We start from the raw sequence: 16,736 nt of genomic DNA, 5'->3' as shown, positions 1-16,736 counted from the left end.
TTTATTAAAAAGAAAAAAAAAGGGTTCCCAAGTCCTAAACATTTAAAAGGCGCTCTCTTTTAAGATAGAAATAACTTTAGAATGCAAGCCCTATTTTTTCCCCAATATGTCAGTAAGCAAAGAGCAACAGAATGGGCTGAGCACCGTCTATCGCTGAGCCTGTGATCTGCTTGCTCACACTTCTGCCTGTAGGTTTTCAGACACCAAGAAGAGCAGTTATGGCCTCCCTCCTGCAAGTCAGAGAGTCAAAGCCCAAGTCAGTAGCAACAGAAGAATATGCATTACAACAGTGACCAGAAGAGCGGCTCAGGTCCTCCTGCACCCCACTGCCACCACCTAAAGAACAACGAACAGCCAGCATCACTTTCTAGGAATTTGTCAGTGGCTGTGATCACATGTCCTCCTTAAACGTAGATCTCCTTTGACCAAATATTGCATAGCAACGATGTGGTTAAGAGGCCCCTGGGACTCACCACTAAAACAGAAGGCTTTGTAAGTGACATATCTGTTCAGTATCTGTTCTTTTTAGCAAAGCACATTTCCAAAGTTCAGCCAATGGCTAGGGAAATGTTTGGGCCATTGAGAATCCCCTCTCTGGCAACAGAGCTAATCTCATGTATGAATTTTTCAGTCCCTGCATTGAGAAGATGTCTTAAATACCCAGCAACATGTTTATCTTCATTTAACAGTGAACGCCCTTTCAAATAAAATCTGCCAGGACAGAGATTATTGTTCGTGCTAATGGAAAGTGATCAAAAGCCCGCGATGTTTTAGTTAGCTTACTCTGAAGCCTGTTCCTGCTTGAGTTTCCCTGCAAAGTACATCAAAAGAACATAGATATCACTGAAAACTCGAGACGTTTACAATCTTCTAGTAACAAGTGAAACTCTGCAAGATGGGGAGCAAAGCTTACCTCCACCTTCTCTCTGAAACACAATACGTCATAATCTATACTTAGTTCAGCCTTTCTGTCTAAATGTACACCGTCCCCAATCCCAGACATATTCTAGGCTTCTGACCATCTTGCTATATCACTTAAGAATCAATCTAACAAACTCTGGTGATTCTATGGGTTGGCAAGAGGGCTTGAAATGAGGAGGAATGTCAGATATCTCCATGTCAAGTGGGACCCTTGAAGTTTGAAGAAGGGGCAAAGCTTTCATATAGAGGCAGTACAGATGTCAATGAGGGCAAGCAGGAGGGTCTACCTAGCGAGGGAAGCATCAGGAAGGTCAAGGGCCTTCGAGGAAGAGGGATGGCAACCTGAAGGCCTCCTCCTCTATCACACTTTCTGCATCCCTGGCTGGAGATGCCTGCTTCCAAGAGCCATGCGGAAAGCAGAGAATAAGGGCAAGCAGTTAGGAGTTTTCTTCTCCCCTGCAAGCATCTCTCCAGGCTACATTCAAGGAAAAGAGACTGGGGCTGATGAATTCCTGAGTCCCAGGAATCCAGCACCCAGCCTGGTTCTTGGGAGCTGAGTTTAAATTGTGTGCAGTTCACGCACTTTGCTCCTCTCATTAGACTGTCCTCTACCATTAGAGACAGGAGCCTGTGAAATGTGACAGGACAAGTCCCAGGAAGTAAAAGGGGAATGCAGAGTGTTCCTCCTCTCTTCCATCAAACAGCCTCCTTTCTCCTCTCCTTCAAATCAAAACTGGCACTCCCCTGTTAGACCAAAAAAGAGAAAATGGTGTGCAGTGACCTGGTGAAGCTCAGATGAATTGTCAGCTTACAAAAATTTGACCGACCAGCAAAATGTTACCACGCACCTCCCAGAGCCGTGGGAGCTCATGTCTGGTAATGAGGCAAACCAGCAGGAAAGAGAGACACGGTTCTGAGCATGGACCACAAGGCCTCTTTCATCAGCAACTAGATGCCCCAATATTAAATTCTACTTTCTCGCTCATGTTTAAGCCATTTTATCTCCACCAGAGGGCCAGAATAGAGATGAAATTGTAACCTGATGACTTTGCTGCTGATTTAAGAACTGATCCAAGACCTTGGGGAGGGCAGGGCAGCGAAGGAAGAGAAATGTGAAAAAGTTGGGGTCAAGACAACACTCAGTTACTCAAAGGGGGCTTATCTTAATCTAAGGCGATCCTCCAATTCTACCCAAGAAGCCTCAACTCACAGAATGACATTGTCATTAAAATAAGCTCAAAAAAATATATAACATAGGATAGCTTCAATGGCTACTTGGGCTCAAAAAGTCCATTATCTCTGACTCCTTCCATTGCTTCTTACATCAAAACAGTCACCCTGTCCTCATCAACTCTTTCCTTGTAGAGTCGACCACATCTGCCCCTTCATAACGCTCCCAAGTTTTCAAAATCTTATCTCCTTTTCCTGTAATAACCTCCCAACCATGGCCCCCGTCTCTGGTTTTCTCCTCACCACCTCCTACGCTGTGAACACAGTTATAAAGCTAATCTCACTGAGACAGGAGTGGTTCCATCACCAGCTTGCTGAGAAACGTCCAGTGACTACCAACCTCCACTTTAAGGCCGTGTCCACAAGCACTGCCCTGTCCATGCTGAGACCATATGTACTCAGAGCCCTCCCTCTCCCCTCCATGACATGTCCCTGCCCCCAATCCAGAAACAAACAGGCACCATTTTCAAGAATCTGTGAGAAACCGCATTCATGGGTCCTCCAGCATTCCGGCTTCTCTGGATCAAATACTACATCCGCAGATGTGGTTGAAAGGCACATTCTTAAGTCTCACACACATGGTATGACCCCACCCTATGTTTCCAGTACCGTCTTTCCACTTCTATGCACCACTGCCCATGTGGATTCACACCCAGAGCTTCCAACTCACTGTTCACATTCGGCTGCTATGCCTTGCTCAGCTATGTTTTGCCCTTGTCCAGATGTCCCTTCTGGAGAAGGAAACGGCAACCCACTTCGGTACTCTTACCTGGAAAAATCCCATGGATGGAGGAGCCTGGTAGGCTATAGTCCATGGGGTCACAAAGAGTCGGACATGACTAAGAGACTTCACTTCAGATATCCCTTCTCCACTGACCTGGAGCAGGATGCTGCAGCCTGCCAACCCCAGGACGGGGGGTAGCAGGTACACCTTCGACAGCCTGATGCCAGAGTGCAGTCAGATACCCCTGGACTGGAATCCCAGCAGCATCCCAGACAAGCTAACCTCTCCTTAATTCAGTGTCTTCATTTTTAAAGGAGGATAGTGATCTCTACCTTGTTCAGGAGGAACCAGGCTAGGAGGGCAGCCAGATAACACATGAACCGAGAGGTCAAGTTGCAGACAGACAGTGACGTGGCCGAGACAGGGCTGAAGCCTGGAAGGCTGGGGAGGGGAGCTCAACCCCCAGCTGACTTGGATCTAACCTGCCCAGGTCTTCATGATTTTCCATGCACTGTGATGAACTAATGTTAGCTCTGTTATTTTATTATTATTAATCCTCTTTTGAGTCAATGTCATCAAGGCAGGCTTAACTTCTTCAAGTCTGGGTTTGGGGGCTGCCACGTGCATTCCTGTTACAAACATGATCAGGGATGAGTGACATGTCATCCCTAGGCTCACCCACTCCTTCACCCTACAGATATTCATGAGGCACCTACTGTGTGCTGGGTGGAAGAGAACCAAAAGTGAGCAGACTTGAAAGATGGGAGCTTATGTATAAAAGACTGAATACCGTGTTTAGGACATGGCAGGGGGCACATGCCCCCTGCAGGGCAAGGCTTTCATCGCTGCTACAATTCTGCAGGCTTTCTCTCTTTCCTCTGTGATCATGGGGAAGGCCTCTAGGATGAAAAGATCCATGCGGCCCACATTGGGGAGCTATGCGTGAAGAATAGGGTCTTTTCTTAGAAGAAAGGCAGACACACCAGATCCACTACACCCTCGATGAGGGAGGAGGGAACTTCTGCTTTAAGCCAGTGAGCGTGCAGGATACTCTCTGCAGCACAAGCCCATCCTGTCCTGACTAACACGATGCCTTTCATTTCCTCCACTATCACCATTTGGCAATTAATCATGTGTAATAATGCCTTGTGATCATCCTTATACTCACTGCCCTTTATTTTTTTAATTTCCTTGACTTTACTTGTCATCATGCCTCTTTAACAAGAGCCTCTTAAACATGGTGACCTTCGTTTCTACTCACAGGGCTCTCCTCTTCACCCTGTCCCCCTAAACTTAGCAGTGAGCCTTGCATACAGCAACTGTTCAACTCGTAATTGATGATTTAACATTTTCCCATTAAGAAATAATCCCCCTAATATAATGACAATTATTTACTTTCAGTAACTAATGCCATCCCACTGGCATGGATAATTAGGAATTAAGCACAAGAGCTGCTGTAAAACTTTAGGGTCTCACCTATGTCAGCATGGGCCTCAGGATTCTTTGTCAACTGATCGTAGGTTGGCCTGGTGACCATCTCTTATTTGTGTTGATCCCAGTGTCTGTGGTCCTGTTTAATGATATGTGTCTGGGCTTCCTATTCCTTCATCTGTATATTTAAACAGTCCTAAGGACCAGCAATGATAACAGCTATGGAAACATACTAGCTGTGAGACCGTAGGCTAGTCACCTCATCTCTCTATGCCCCAGTGTCCTTATCTATACAGTGAGAGCAAAAAAATGTATCTTGTAAGGTTGTTGTGAGAATTACATATGTTAATACGTGTAAGGTACTTAGGAAGTTAAGTACTGAGACACAGCGGAGGGGTTTCCCAGGTGACGCAGTGGTAAAGAACCCACCTGCCAATGCAGAAGACACAAGAAACGTGGGTTTGATCCCTGGGTTGGAAAGATGCCCTGGAGGAGGAACTAACAATGCCTGGAAAATTCAATGGACAGAGGAGTCTGGCGGGGACAAAGTCCTGCAGGGTCGCAGAGAGTCAGACACGACTGAGCAAGCACACACAGTAAATGCTAAAATCATTTCCTGAGCTCCTGCTGGATGGCAGGTATTAGAGAAACAGGGATGAATAAGGGGCTGCCCAGTTTCTAAGGAGTTTACAACCCAGTAAAGGTGATTAAATATTGATACCTAAACAAGTGAATCCAAGTGTTACAGAACCAGATCCAGAAAGTGCGTGCACACACACACAGAAAAGGCAGACTTGCATGCACACACAGCTGCACACACTCACGTGTACACAACTCCTGGCAACCGCTTACAAACAAGAAAGTGATCCTTTCCCCTGGAAGAAAGGAAGCTGGAAGGTTCCATGGAGAACTGACAGCTGACCTGAGTTTATGATATGAATAAGGTACAAGCCAGGCAAGATAAGGCACAAAGACATCCAAGTAATTAAATGTAAGAAGAGGCAAAAAAACATTTATTCACATATTCATCCAGCAAAGATTTATCAAATGCCTCCTCTGCGTATATTGCTTTGAGTCCTGGGACACAGCAGTTAATGGTACTGACAAGACTTCTGCTTTCGCCACCTTCTAACAGAGGAGACTAACAATAAACCAGTTAAGAGATATGCAAACCAAGGAGCTAGGAAGAAAACCCAGTGGGTTGAGACGGCCAGAGGGAAACAGGGGACACACCAGACCCCCTCCCTCCATTTGTAGACGTGTAGAGAGAGAGAGGTGAGAGCAGAGCCAGAGGCCGACACCAGACTCCATCCCTTTTTTTTTTTTCCATGGGAAGAATTTCCCCTAAGCCTCCTGGCCTTCTACTCCATCCTTTTTCTTTCCCAGGGATGTGGAGCGAGGTACCTGGCTGGGGGCTAAAGCCAGGGTGGACCACACCTCTCCTTGGGAACCCATAACTTCACTGGGTAGAATTACGCTACCACAGGGGTGGGAGGGGGAGAATTAGGTTCTCTTTTTCCTTCCTTCTTCACACCGACAGTGGCCCACAGGCTCAAAACTTTCCTGCAGGTAGACTGTGACCAAGCCCAGACCAGAGAAGCTCTTTGAGATTCTCATCCTAAGATACAACTTCTCAGTTAACAGTTGCCAGTCCCAGAGGTTCACCCTGGCTCCATCTGCCTTATTACACTTGTCTTATTTCTCAGTTGGCTCAGGACTTGGGAAGGAATGAGTACTCTTTGAAAATAAAGGTTTTCATACAATAAAAAACCTTTCCTCCCTCAACAGACCTCAGAACTAAATTAGGAAGCACTATCCTAATCTATCAAACCTGTCATCTTAATGAAAAATCCTTCAAATCTCTTAACAGCTCCAAAGACACGGTTGGGGTTTCACGAGAGGTCTAGCTCAAGAGGAATAAGGCAAATTCAACAGAAATGGCAAATATTGAGGGAGAAGGGAGATGACTTCAGCGCCACTGTGAAACCCTAGGGTACACAGTTCATGGTCCGTAGCCACAAAGAGGAAGAGGAGGAAACGTGAAATCTTCAGATAGTCTTACCTTATGATTTCCTATCTACATGTTTTTTTAAAACCACACCAGCAAACGAAATTTTTGAATCTATCTTTTCTCTTTTAAAAAACTGAAAGACGTTTAATATTTACAGACTTGCCTCATTGCTTCCTTATGAGACTGGATGAGACCAAAACATTATCATGAAGAAATTATTAATGGTATAGTTACTATCCATAAGACTCAGAGAGAAATAATAATTTTAAAAAGATGAAGAGTAAGAAGGATGGCTCCTAGGTTCTTTACCTAAAAAGACTGCTCAGGCCCCCAAAGTGTTATATATCAAAAAAGGAAATACAAATCAAATGTCAAATGGATGGTAAAGATTTTTAAATGAGTCAGGAGTTTGGTGGGGGGAAGCATCTGCTAATACCCAAAGTGATCACAATGGTTTCACGTAGGATTTTTTTGGGGGGGGGCCACACACATGGCATGTGGGATCCTAGTTCCCCGACCAGGGATTAAACCCACACCCCCTGTATTTTAAGTACAGAGTCTTAACCACTGGGCAGTCAGGGAAGTCCCCATGGAGGATTTTAGAGACGAGAAAACATCAAAGAAATGTGAAAACCCCACCCACACACGCTGGAGAGACTGCACTTAGAAACTGCACCTCTGGTGGAAGCCCCTAGAAGATATGCCATGTGCAACGGATCGCTGGGTGCAGCCCTACAGGGCCTGGCCTTGCACTGCCCTGAGAGGGGTCTCCTCAACCCTCTGTGGACCACGTTAAATGTGGCCTGTTTCCCTGTCCACTTTCAGCCAGGAGCAGTTGAGCGCCATGTCCAGGAAGCACTCTGTCCACCATGCCCCTCTGCCAGGGCTGCCAGGCCAGAGGGCTGATTAGAAGAACAGGCTCTCACCGCCTCGGGCTGGGCAGTTCTCTGCCAGCACACTCGGGGACCCGCACAATTTTACTACAGACACCTCCTTCCCCTCATCGAGCCCCCAGCTCGGTGGGGACAGGAGGCAACTGTTGATAGCAGAGACGGATAACAATGACCCAGTCCGCACTCTCTACAGGAGAGGAAAGGCGGGGCAGGATAACATGGAAAAAAAGGCGGGAGGCATAGGGCTGTGTTCATCCTGCTCAGGACACACGGGCTGCCATGGCCATGATATTTTTTCTGGCTGCACAGACATGTTGCTATGGAACCAATACATGCCACTGCTTCTTGGCCTCTGGCAAATAAAATCGCAGTGCTGGCAGGAGGATTTCCCTTAAAGGGATACCATCGAGGCCGGGCGCTGTTCGAGCTTGGAAACGGCGGCAGCGTTGTTCCAGGGTCCAGCCCTACCAAATAGCATGAGCTGGAGCCCAGTGGAGCCCTGTTTCCCAAGGTGGACACTTGCACAGCACAGGAAACTGTGTGGCACCAACACGAGGCGTGGGGATCAGCCTCTGAGTTGCTTTTTAAGAAACTCACAGCTTCGGTGTATTTTTGGTTCCCCACAAGCAGTAAAAGCAAACAGCGTGTAGTTTTTGGGGACAATGATTTGATGCCTCCAGCTCCTTACAACCCAGCAGCAAACCGAAGTTGTCGTTAAGTGGCTCAGCGTGGGTTCAGGTGGTCCTTATTTTACTGCTTTACCATTCCTCAGGTCATACCCATCTCTACCAGTTTTTTTACTTAAAGAACAGCACAAAACAGGCAAGGAATTCGGCACCTTTTCCCAAGGCCCTTCACTGTCTCCTGCTTTAGTCGTGATCAATCTCTTGGTTCCACCGAGCCCCTCCAGTTTCCCCGGGGAGCAGCAGGCCTCGGCGTCCCATGTTATAGCAGTGTGCTCTGGGGGATAAACCTTCGGGGCTTTTCTTGGGTAAGATGAGGGAATGGACACCCTCACACTTCTAATGATGCACAGTTCACGCACAGGGAGTACGTGGGGCCAGGAGACATCAATTCTAGAGTAATAAGCAGGCGAGATAGGCAGTCCCTTAGTGAATCAGCAATCCACGTTCTAAATTCTATACAGATGCTGGTAGAAAGCAGACTATCTCTGTAACCTGATGAGCAGAAAAATCAAGTTCCTTTACAAGGACTCCAGGAAGGGCTGAAGAGAAGCCCTCTGTCTGTCAAGATAAAGTGATTAAGCTGAGAAGTGGGATACAATGAGGGACATGGGCTCTCAATACTAGGTTTAGACCAAGCTCTAGAGGTGATAAGACATTTTGGAAATAACTGCACTTAGATCGTCAACCTAAATGAAGGTGATCCAGAGCCAGGTGTGGCACAGGTGTCTTGAAAGAATCACAGGTAGGTCCACCTTCTGGGATCCCACATTTGTACAGTCTCCATCAGATCAGATCAGATCAGATACTCAGTCGTGTCCGACTCTTTGCAACCCCATGAATCGCAGCACGCCAGGCCTCCCTGTCCATCACTAACTCCTGCAGTTCACTCAGACTCACGTCCATCGAGTCAGTGATGCCATCCAGCCATCTCATCCTCTGTCATCCCCTTCTCCTCCTGCCCCCAATCCCTCCCAGCATCAGAGTCTTTTCCAATGAGTCAACTCTTCCCATGAGGTGGCCAAAGTACTGGAGTTTCAGCTTTAGCATCATTCCTTCCAAACAAATTCCAGGGCCGATCTCCTTCAGAATGGACTGGTTGGATCTCCTTGCAGTCCAAGGGACTCTCAAGAGTCTTCTCCAACACCACAGTTCAAAAGCATCAATTCCTTGGCGCTCAGCTTTCTTCGAAGTCCAACTCTCACATCCATACATGACCACAGGAAAAACCATAGCCTTGACTAGACGGACCTTTGTTGGCAAAGTAATGTCTCTGCTTTTGAATATGCTATCTAGGTTGGTCATAACTTTCCTTCCAAGGAGTAAGCGTCTTTTAATTTCATGGAAGCATACCTTTTTTTTTTTTTTTTTTTTAAGAGAAGGAATGCTCCTCCGAGAGTCTACAACTGCATGCCAAATTTGCACAGCACGGAAATCCTGGTAAGCTGGCTCTGCAGGTGCCGGCGGTCCCGGGTGGGGGCGTGCCGCTCTGCAGCTGGCCCGCACCCACCTGCAGGTGCGCCTGGGAGTCCAACAGCAAACAGGTGGACCACAGAGTCCCAGCACGTGACGGGGTGTTGCAAATGTGGTGGTTTGGGAAAGGCGCAAAGGAAAGAAAAAATAGGCCTTTTCAGATGAGGTCCCAAACAAAAATGGTTCTGGGTACCTCCATGCCATCAGCTTCTCTAGGTAGTAGTCAAGTACGAGAAAGTTAAATAGGGGAGAGTGCTCCTCCTGCCACTTGTCTTGACAGATGGAGGTATGGTGTGGTGAGGGTGCCTTCAGCCGTGTCTGACTCTGCGACCCCATGAATGAAGCCTGCCATGTTCCTCTGTCCATGGAATTTCCCAGGCAAGAATACTGGGGTGGGTTGCCATTTCCTCCTCCAGGGGAACTTCGCAACCCAGGGATCAAACCTGGGTCTCTAGCCTCTCCTGCATTGGCCGTGGATTCTTTACCATCGGGATAACATCAAGTTGAACCACCTGTTGACTGTATCCTCAGAGGTCACTGGGATTCAAAAGACAGCTGTGTGTGGGACTGGGGGGCCATAACCGCACACAGCTGAAAGTCCAATGCCTCCCTCATAATCTAGGCTCAGAAGAGGGTGGCGGGGGAACGGAAGCCCTCGGGACCTCAGCTGTCCCGTCTGTATACAGGGGCTTTGCCAGATGGGCTCTAACGTCCCAGCTAGTGCTCACATCCCATTATTCCCTGTCGTGGTGTTAAGACAGTATGTCATATGAACAAAATGCATGGGTTCCCCTTGCCCACGGCCGTGGTTCTGTGCATCAGCCAATGGAGGAAAAAAAAATTTCCTCTCTCATCCCTTTTGCGAGATGAACAAGGTAACACCAATGAGGAAGACCAACTTAGAGGAGACAAAACCTGTGAACAGCCAAAACAAATGGCAGAAAAACACCAGGGGGAACCCTCCCCTCTGAAGGGAAGAGGAGACGCAATGAGTAGGAAGAGTATCTCAGTACCAGGTGGGAGAAGGCCTATGGATTATAAGCACATACCAAGAGAGGCGAGTAAAACACACCCGTGAAGGAGTCAAAGGATCACTCACCCTGTGAAAATAGCAGTCTGGTCTCTCTCCACCCAGAAAACGGACTAATTTCTTTGGAAAACTGGAAGAGAAAAAGATTAAAAATAAAACATTAAACCCATCCTATAAATTGGCTTGGGGACGCGGGCCAGGGAGATGAGACGCCCCCTAACACCGGGCCCCTGATTACTTACTAGGCACGCAGCTAATTTCTGAAGACCGTGGACCTCCCACCGCTTGGCTGAGTACGAGAATTTTAAAGACGGAGCTCTGAACAATTAATATGAAGAAAATAATCATGTGCATGATTCCTTTATCTCCAGAGGAGTGAACCTTTGAAAAAGGAGTGTCGTGGGGCCGCACCCCGCGGGTCTTCAAGGCTTGTAGTTGCCCAGGCTCGAGATGAGAGGAAGAGCCCAGAGACAGCGACAGAGACATCTGGACAGGGGGTCCTCCACCGAGGCCTTGGAGAGACAAATCCCCGTGTGCAACAGACGATGAGCAACACACGGACATGGCCGCACTCCTCACTAATTGGGGGAGGAGGCTACAATTTATAGGGGGAATAGAGGGCAGGTGGGCTCCCCCAGTTACCAGGGAAACCCAGAGGTTAGGGCAGAGCAAGCACGTAGGCAGTTACTGATTAAGCCCTGTAATTAAGGGATTGGATAGTCATGTGAGTGAAGCCGAGCCTGGTCGGGCAGGCGATGCAGAGACCAAGGGAACTGCCATCTTGATTGGCCTGACCATACAATATATAGTTCATATATATTGTGGTGCCTGGGAAATCATTTTTAGGTAGACCTTTAAAACCGCCACGTCTGCACCCCAACAATGGGGCTAACTGAAGATGTCTTCATAGTAACCAGAGCATCCCATCACGTCACTTTGCCTTCTCCCAAAATGGGGTACCCACAACTCCATCCATCCCTCCCCGCCGGCCGGCGCCACTGAAGTCCATGACCCCAAAGGGATCCATAATTAAGCTCCTACGGGAAGGGGGACTTGGCAGAGAGGCGCCCACATATCAGGCGGACTGAGTAATCCCATGAGGAAGCCACGGTGTCTGAGATAAAGTGTGGGAAAGAACCGAGATGATGTGAGTGTTGGAAGAGGAAGCCTGGAAGACAAAGGCAGATAAGGCGGTGACAGCCACAGACCGTTTAATCTGCATCACCCAAGGAACTCGGCGCAAGATCCAAGTTTTTAAAAATTTCCACAGGCTGTTTTCAAGACGGCTTTGCAGGTTCAGGAGGGGAGGAGGCAAGGCGAGCCTAGCTCCCCAGACTGGTAATTTTCACACGATCCCAGAGTACCAGGGATCCAGTCTCCAGCCACTGCTTTTCCTTCCTTTTCCCTAAAAGGAAAAGAGCACTGCGACCTCTAGGGCTGGATGGACAGTCTCCTCTCGGGGAGGTGTCCACTGGCCACAGATTCCCAGACTCGGTGCCTCAGAATCTTCTAGGCTGTCTTCACAGCCCCAGGGAGAAACCCCCCTCCCCGACCGCCAGCCTGTGCGGGGAGAGGAGAGGGGTACTGAAAGCACGTGATCCTGCCTCTTGGGAAGTTCACACGCTGACTGAAAGCCCTGCAGGGAAACACTGCAATCCCCGAGAGATGGTCCTGGCCCCACTGGTGAAATCTCTGAGCGCCGTCTTTCGAAAGCAACACTTTATAATTCACTCACATACATTAACCTTTTCCTCCTCAAGGCAGACAGGAGGTTTAGAGTGAGATTCACCAGGACCCCACACACTGATTTCAGAGTCAAACCTGAATCTGAGTCTCAGATGCATCACCCACCACCTGTGCGATGCCGGGGACATAAACTCTCGGAACCCTTTCCTCATTTGCATTGATGGCGGTCATAATACCAACTTCACATCATGTCTCAGGTTCTCAGTGCAGTCCTTGGCATGCAGAAGAGACTTAATAAAAAGAAAATCCCCTAATGCCGTGCAGCATAACACATTTACAGATCTGTGACGACAAGACACGGCAGAGAAAACTGTGGGTATCTGTATTGTATTCTCTTTTTCTCCACGCCCCAAAAATGAGATGAGAAAAATGAAAACAAAGTAAAACCATTTACTGTGAACAATCAGGGCTTGTCAGGTGGCTCAGTGGTAAGGAATCCACCTGCCAATGTAGGAGACTTAAGAGACTCAGGTTTGATCCCTGGGTGGGGAAGATTCCCTGGAAAAGGAAATGACAACCCACTCCAGTATTCTTGCCTGGAGAATCCCATGAACAGAGGAGCCTGGTGGGCTACAGTTCACGGGGTCACAAAAGCCGGACACAACCAAAGCAACTAGGCACATGCCCACATGAACAATTAGGTAATACAGATAAGGAAGGAAAAAACCCCAGATAATACAAAGCAGCAAAAGTTCCACTAATAACACTTTGAACATTTTCACTTCTACAGCAGCAAGGTCTCAGCTATGCTCAAATATACAGAATATAACATACACATACTTACATAAATAAAATTATATACATATATACAGTGTATTTATAACATTCTATGATACCATTCATATTGTTCTTGTCTAATATTTTACTTGTTATATTGTAAAACTTTTTTAACATCAACAAATTCATACCCATCATAATTGTTTAAGGACTACAAGAGTATTGCGATGAAAGAACGAACCACTAAATCCGTATTTGTTGAATTTACAGAATTTATCAGTGTCCCACATTTATGAGAAACGACTACATTTATGGTAGCGTGTGATTCTTTTGCTTCTACATCATCATCAAGATTGGGAAAGGCAGCGTGTATAAATATCAGAAGCCTTAACAACAAAAAATTGTTTTGGTTTGAGAGGGTGTAGCTGAGAAGACTACAAACTAGTACATATACTTCAGGGAATAATATCACAAATCACAATAGTCAGTGAGTCTCCAATACATTGAAAGGGGACAAAATTTTAAAGACCAGGAGTGCCAGCGGATATAGATGCCTCTTTCAAGTGTGAAAATCGTTAAGTCTGAAGTTCAAGAGGTGTCCCTGTTTACGGCCCGGTTGTGGTGGAGTGATTTCATGCTACAGAGAGAAGTAAACTGGAAATTGTAGACTCCTGTGTGAACCTAAAAATTATAATCACATTATACAAACTAGAAAACTTTTTTTAAAAAAATCAGAATTTACCATATTTAGAAGATATCAAGAATGGGAATGTTTGTGCGGTCTCGATATTTCTAATCTAATTTCCTTCTCAAAGAGAATGGTTGGTCTGGTAAAAACGTATGTGATACAGCTTAACTGAGTTGCACGACACGTGCTTGTCCTCGGCTGAGAAACTAGTAACCGGGAAAGTGAAGGTATGCCCGCGATCAGCAGAGTGTAGAGTGAACACGTCCTCCAATTATGAATGGAACCCTTTAATGCATTGCCAACCCTGCTCCTACAAGCAGGCAGGAGGTGGGGAACTGCCAGGGAGCACAGCGAAAGAAGACAGGGCACATTGTGGCAGCAGAGAAATGCCAAATCAGATACCAGCTGAAAAATTCTGGTATCTGAGACCAAAAGTGGAGAAACACAAGAGTTCGACTTGTGGGTTCCTACAAATGCACAGGTGATAAACCCTTCACACGCTACGTTCTAAGAAAAGTTCATGCTTTGTCCAGCTTATGCGACTTTTAGGGGAAGTAACAATTTGTGGTGGGGGGCATGTTCGTAGAAGAGATTTCTACTGTTCTATGTTGTCCATGAGTAAAAGCATCAACACCTGGAGATAAGAACTTAGATCTTAAAATTTAGCTCTGGATGGAAGCAGAGAAAGCATCGCTTCCACAACTCCCTCTAGGGACTTTACTGTATGGAGGAATATGGAGTGAGCTATGTTTAACAGATCTCTTTTGATGGTACAGTTTAGGAGCTTGTGAGAAGTTCCTAGATCTAACCATGAACTTCTTAAAGGGACAGAGTTTCTGCTTTGCTTCTCTCTGTCGTGGTCCCTGCTTTCTGCATGAGAGGAAACCAGATGGTCAGGCTGTGGTGTGCAGTATCCAGTATAATGTCTCTTTTATGCAGTGGAACCTAAATGACACATGTTCTTAAATGTGCTTTCAAAGGGACCTTTGCATCCTTTGATGGTGTAGGTAGGCTGGCCCGGAGTACATCCTTTGATGGTGTAGGTGGGCTGGCCCAGAGTACATTCTGTAGAGCAGACCCAGCCATGGAAAATGAGGGTTTAGATTCTAAGACACCCCCATCCAATTGTGTGTCTCTGGTAAATATGATGTAGCTAGGAAAACTGGGCTGACACTCTCTATTCCACACTTACAACATATTTTTAGACTACTGATTTAGGAAAGTTCTGTGTTGCCATTGTATAATGTCATCCTGAGTAAGCACTGGATTCCTTATTATTAACTATTCCCATTTACTGGGTGGCTAATTATGCCAACAAGGGCTTCCCTGGTGGCTCAGCAGTAAAGAATATGCCTTCAATGCAGGAGACACAGGTTCAATCCCTGGGTTGGGAAGATCCCCTGAAGAAGGAAAAGGGAACCACTCTAGTGTTCTTGCCTGGGAAATCCCATGGACAGAGAAGCCTGGCAAGCTATAGTCCATGAGGTTGCAAAAGAGTGGGACACGATTTCATGACTGAACAACAACACTTATGCCAACAAGTTTTATCCACTATCTTTAATTCTCACAAAATCTCTGTAAAACAGGTTCTCTTAGACCCAATGTGCAGATAAGGAAAACAAGGTTCAAGACACGTGGCCTACCCAAGGTTACATAACCAGTAGGTGACAAAGCAAGAATTCTAAGCCAGGTCTGCCTGGCTTTTCTGGCCAAAGAGAAAAAGAGAGGAGCACTGTGGCAACAAGCATGTGGATTTCTGTATGGAAGCCCTGGTACGTAGCATTCTGTTGAACACAAAAGCCAGCACTTGCTCCCACTAAATAAGCAGACATTTCTTTTTCAGGTTATAAAATAGATGGGGGGCAGCAAGTGAGGATGCTAGAACCGATGTCACCCACAACAGTGAAGGGCAACTCGCGCCATCCAACAGGCGCTGGGCAAACACGCTTCAGGCAGAGGAGCAGGACCAAACTGCTGACAGTTGCAACGACACAAAACGTAGCCGTGGCAAGTCGCTTGAACAATTACTTCGCATCATTCTGATTATGAGCCACAAGCATGCAATCAGCAGCACAGAGACGATCTCAAATGATCTCCATCAGCATTTTACTTCAGCTATCACAGCAGATGGAACAGACTCTCATCTGACCTAAACACAATGTTAATGACCCACATACGAAGAAAGTGCAGGCAGAACAGGGGCACGGGGGCAGTGGCCTTGCTGGACGCCAGTGGTCATAATAGATGCATTTTATTTCGTTCAACTTCTCCATTTACTACCTCAGAGTAAATAAACACCATTTATGTGTTTCTCATCTGATACACTTATCCACAGTCTAACTCAATTGAAAGACTTAAGTAAGCTTACAAATTCCCCAGACTTAATAATGCATGTGGTACACATCTCTACAATCATATTCCATTGTAAATTTTTGTGAGTTTGCATTTCCCCCACTCAATTGTGGCCCAGCCCTGAGAGCAAGGAATTGACATCATTTATTTCTGTATTCCCAACATCGAGTCCAGTGTCTGGCATCAACAGTAGACAACAAAATATGCAGAAATGAATGAAGTCTCATCGGGCCATAAATAAGAAGGCACACTTACTGAGCGGATGGATGACCCCCCAGTTGTTCTAAGGGCAAGATCTGAATTCCAAAATGTATCTACAAATTGAAAAGATGATGGTACAAATTGAAAAGATTTGGGGAAATATATATCATGAAAATCTGTTCCTAGGGGGAAAAAACACACAGATACAAAAATAAGGAAATACTGCCCTCATACCAACTGAAGAAAATCATTTGCAAGGGGATTCTCACCAGACTGTGCTCAACATTAAAGCCTTTAAACTCATGGAGGAGAGAGTATTTGGGGAGCGGTTCCTGAGGAGAGTAATTAAAATCACTATAGGTTAGGAACCACATCTGGAAGAGAAATACTGATTATTAGATTAAGGGAGGGGGGCGGAGAATTCAACTTTTCTTCTCAAAAAGTAAAGGAAAAAGGCTATAAAGCTTTCAATAGATCAGCACTAAACCAGGGGCTTTCCTGGTGACTCAGTGGTAAAGAACCTGCCTGCCAATGCAGGAGACATAAGAGACCTGGGTTCGATCTCTGGGTCAGGAAGATCCCCTGGAGAAGGAAATGGCAACCCACTCTAGTATTCTTGCCTGGGAAATCCCATGG

General features: G+C 46.4%; 1 protein-coding gene across 24 annotated transcripts in view; it reads right to left on the bottom strand.

The window, feature by feature from the left end:
- Window positions 1–16,736, bottom strand: part of ATXN1 (ataxin 1) — a 419,791-nt gene that overhangs the window by 179,676 nt on the left and 223,379 nt on the right. For 23 of the 24 annotated variants that reach the window (XM_059880662.1, XM_059880654.1, XM_059880664.1 and 20 more), the window contains one exon: window positions 10,466–10,526. The exons of the other annotated variant lie outside the window; for it this stretch is intronic. The gene's annotated coding sequence lies outside the window, so the exon portion shown is untranslated. The remainder of the gene's footprint in view (window positions 1–10,465; window positions 10,527–16,736) is intronic. 24 annotated transcript variants of the gene reach the window in all.

Source organism: Bos taurus, chromosome 23, assembly GCF_002263795.3.
Source record: "Bos taurus isolate L1 Dominette 01449 registration number 42190680 breed Hereford chromosome 23, ARS-UCD2.0, whole genome shotgun sequence".
Lineage (NCBI taxonomy): Eukaryota > Metazoa > Chordata > Mammalia > Artiodactyla > Bovidae > Bos > Bos taurus.
This window is presented reverse-complemented; position numbering and strand designations above follow the sequence as displayed.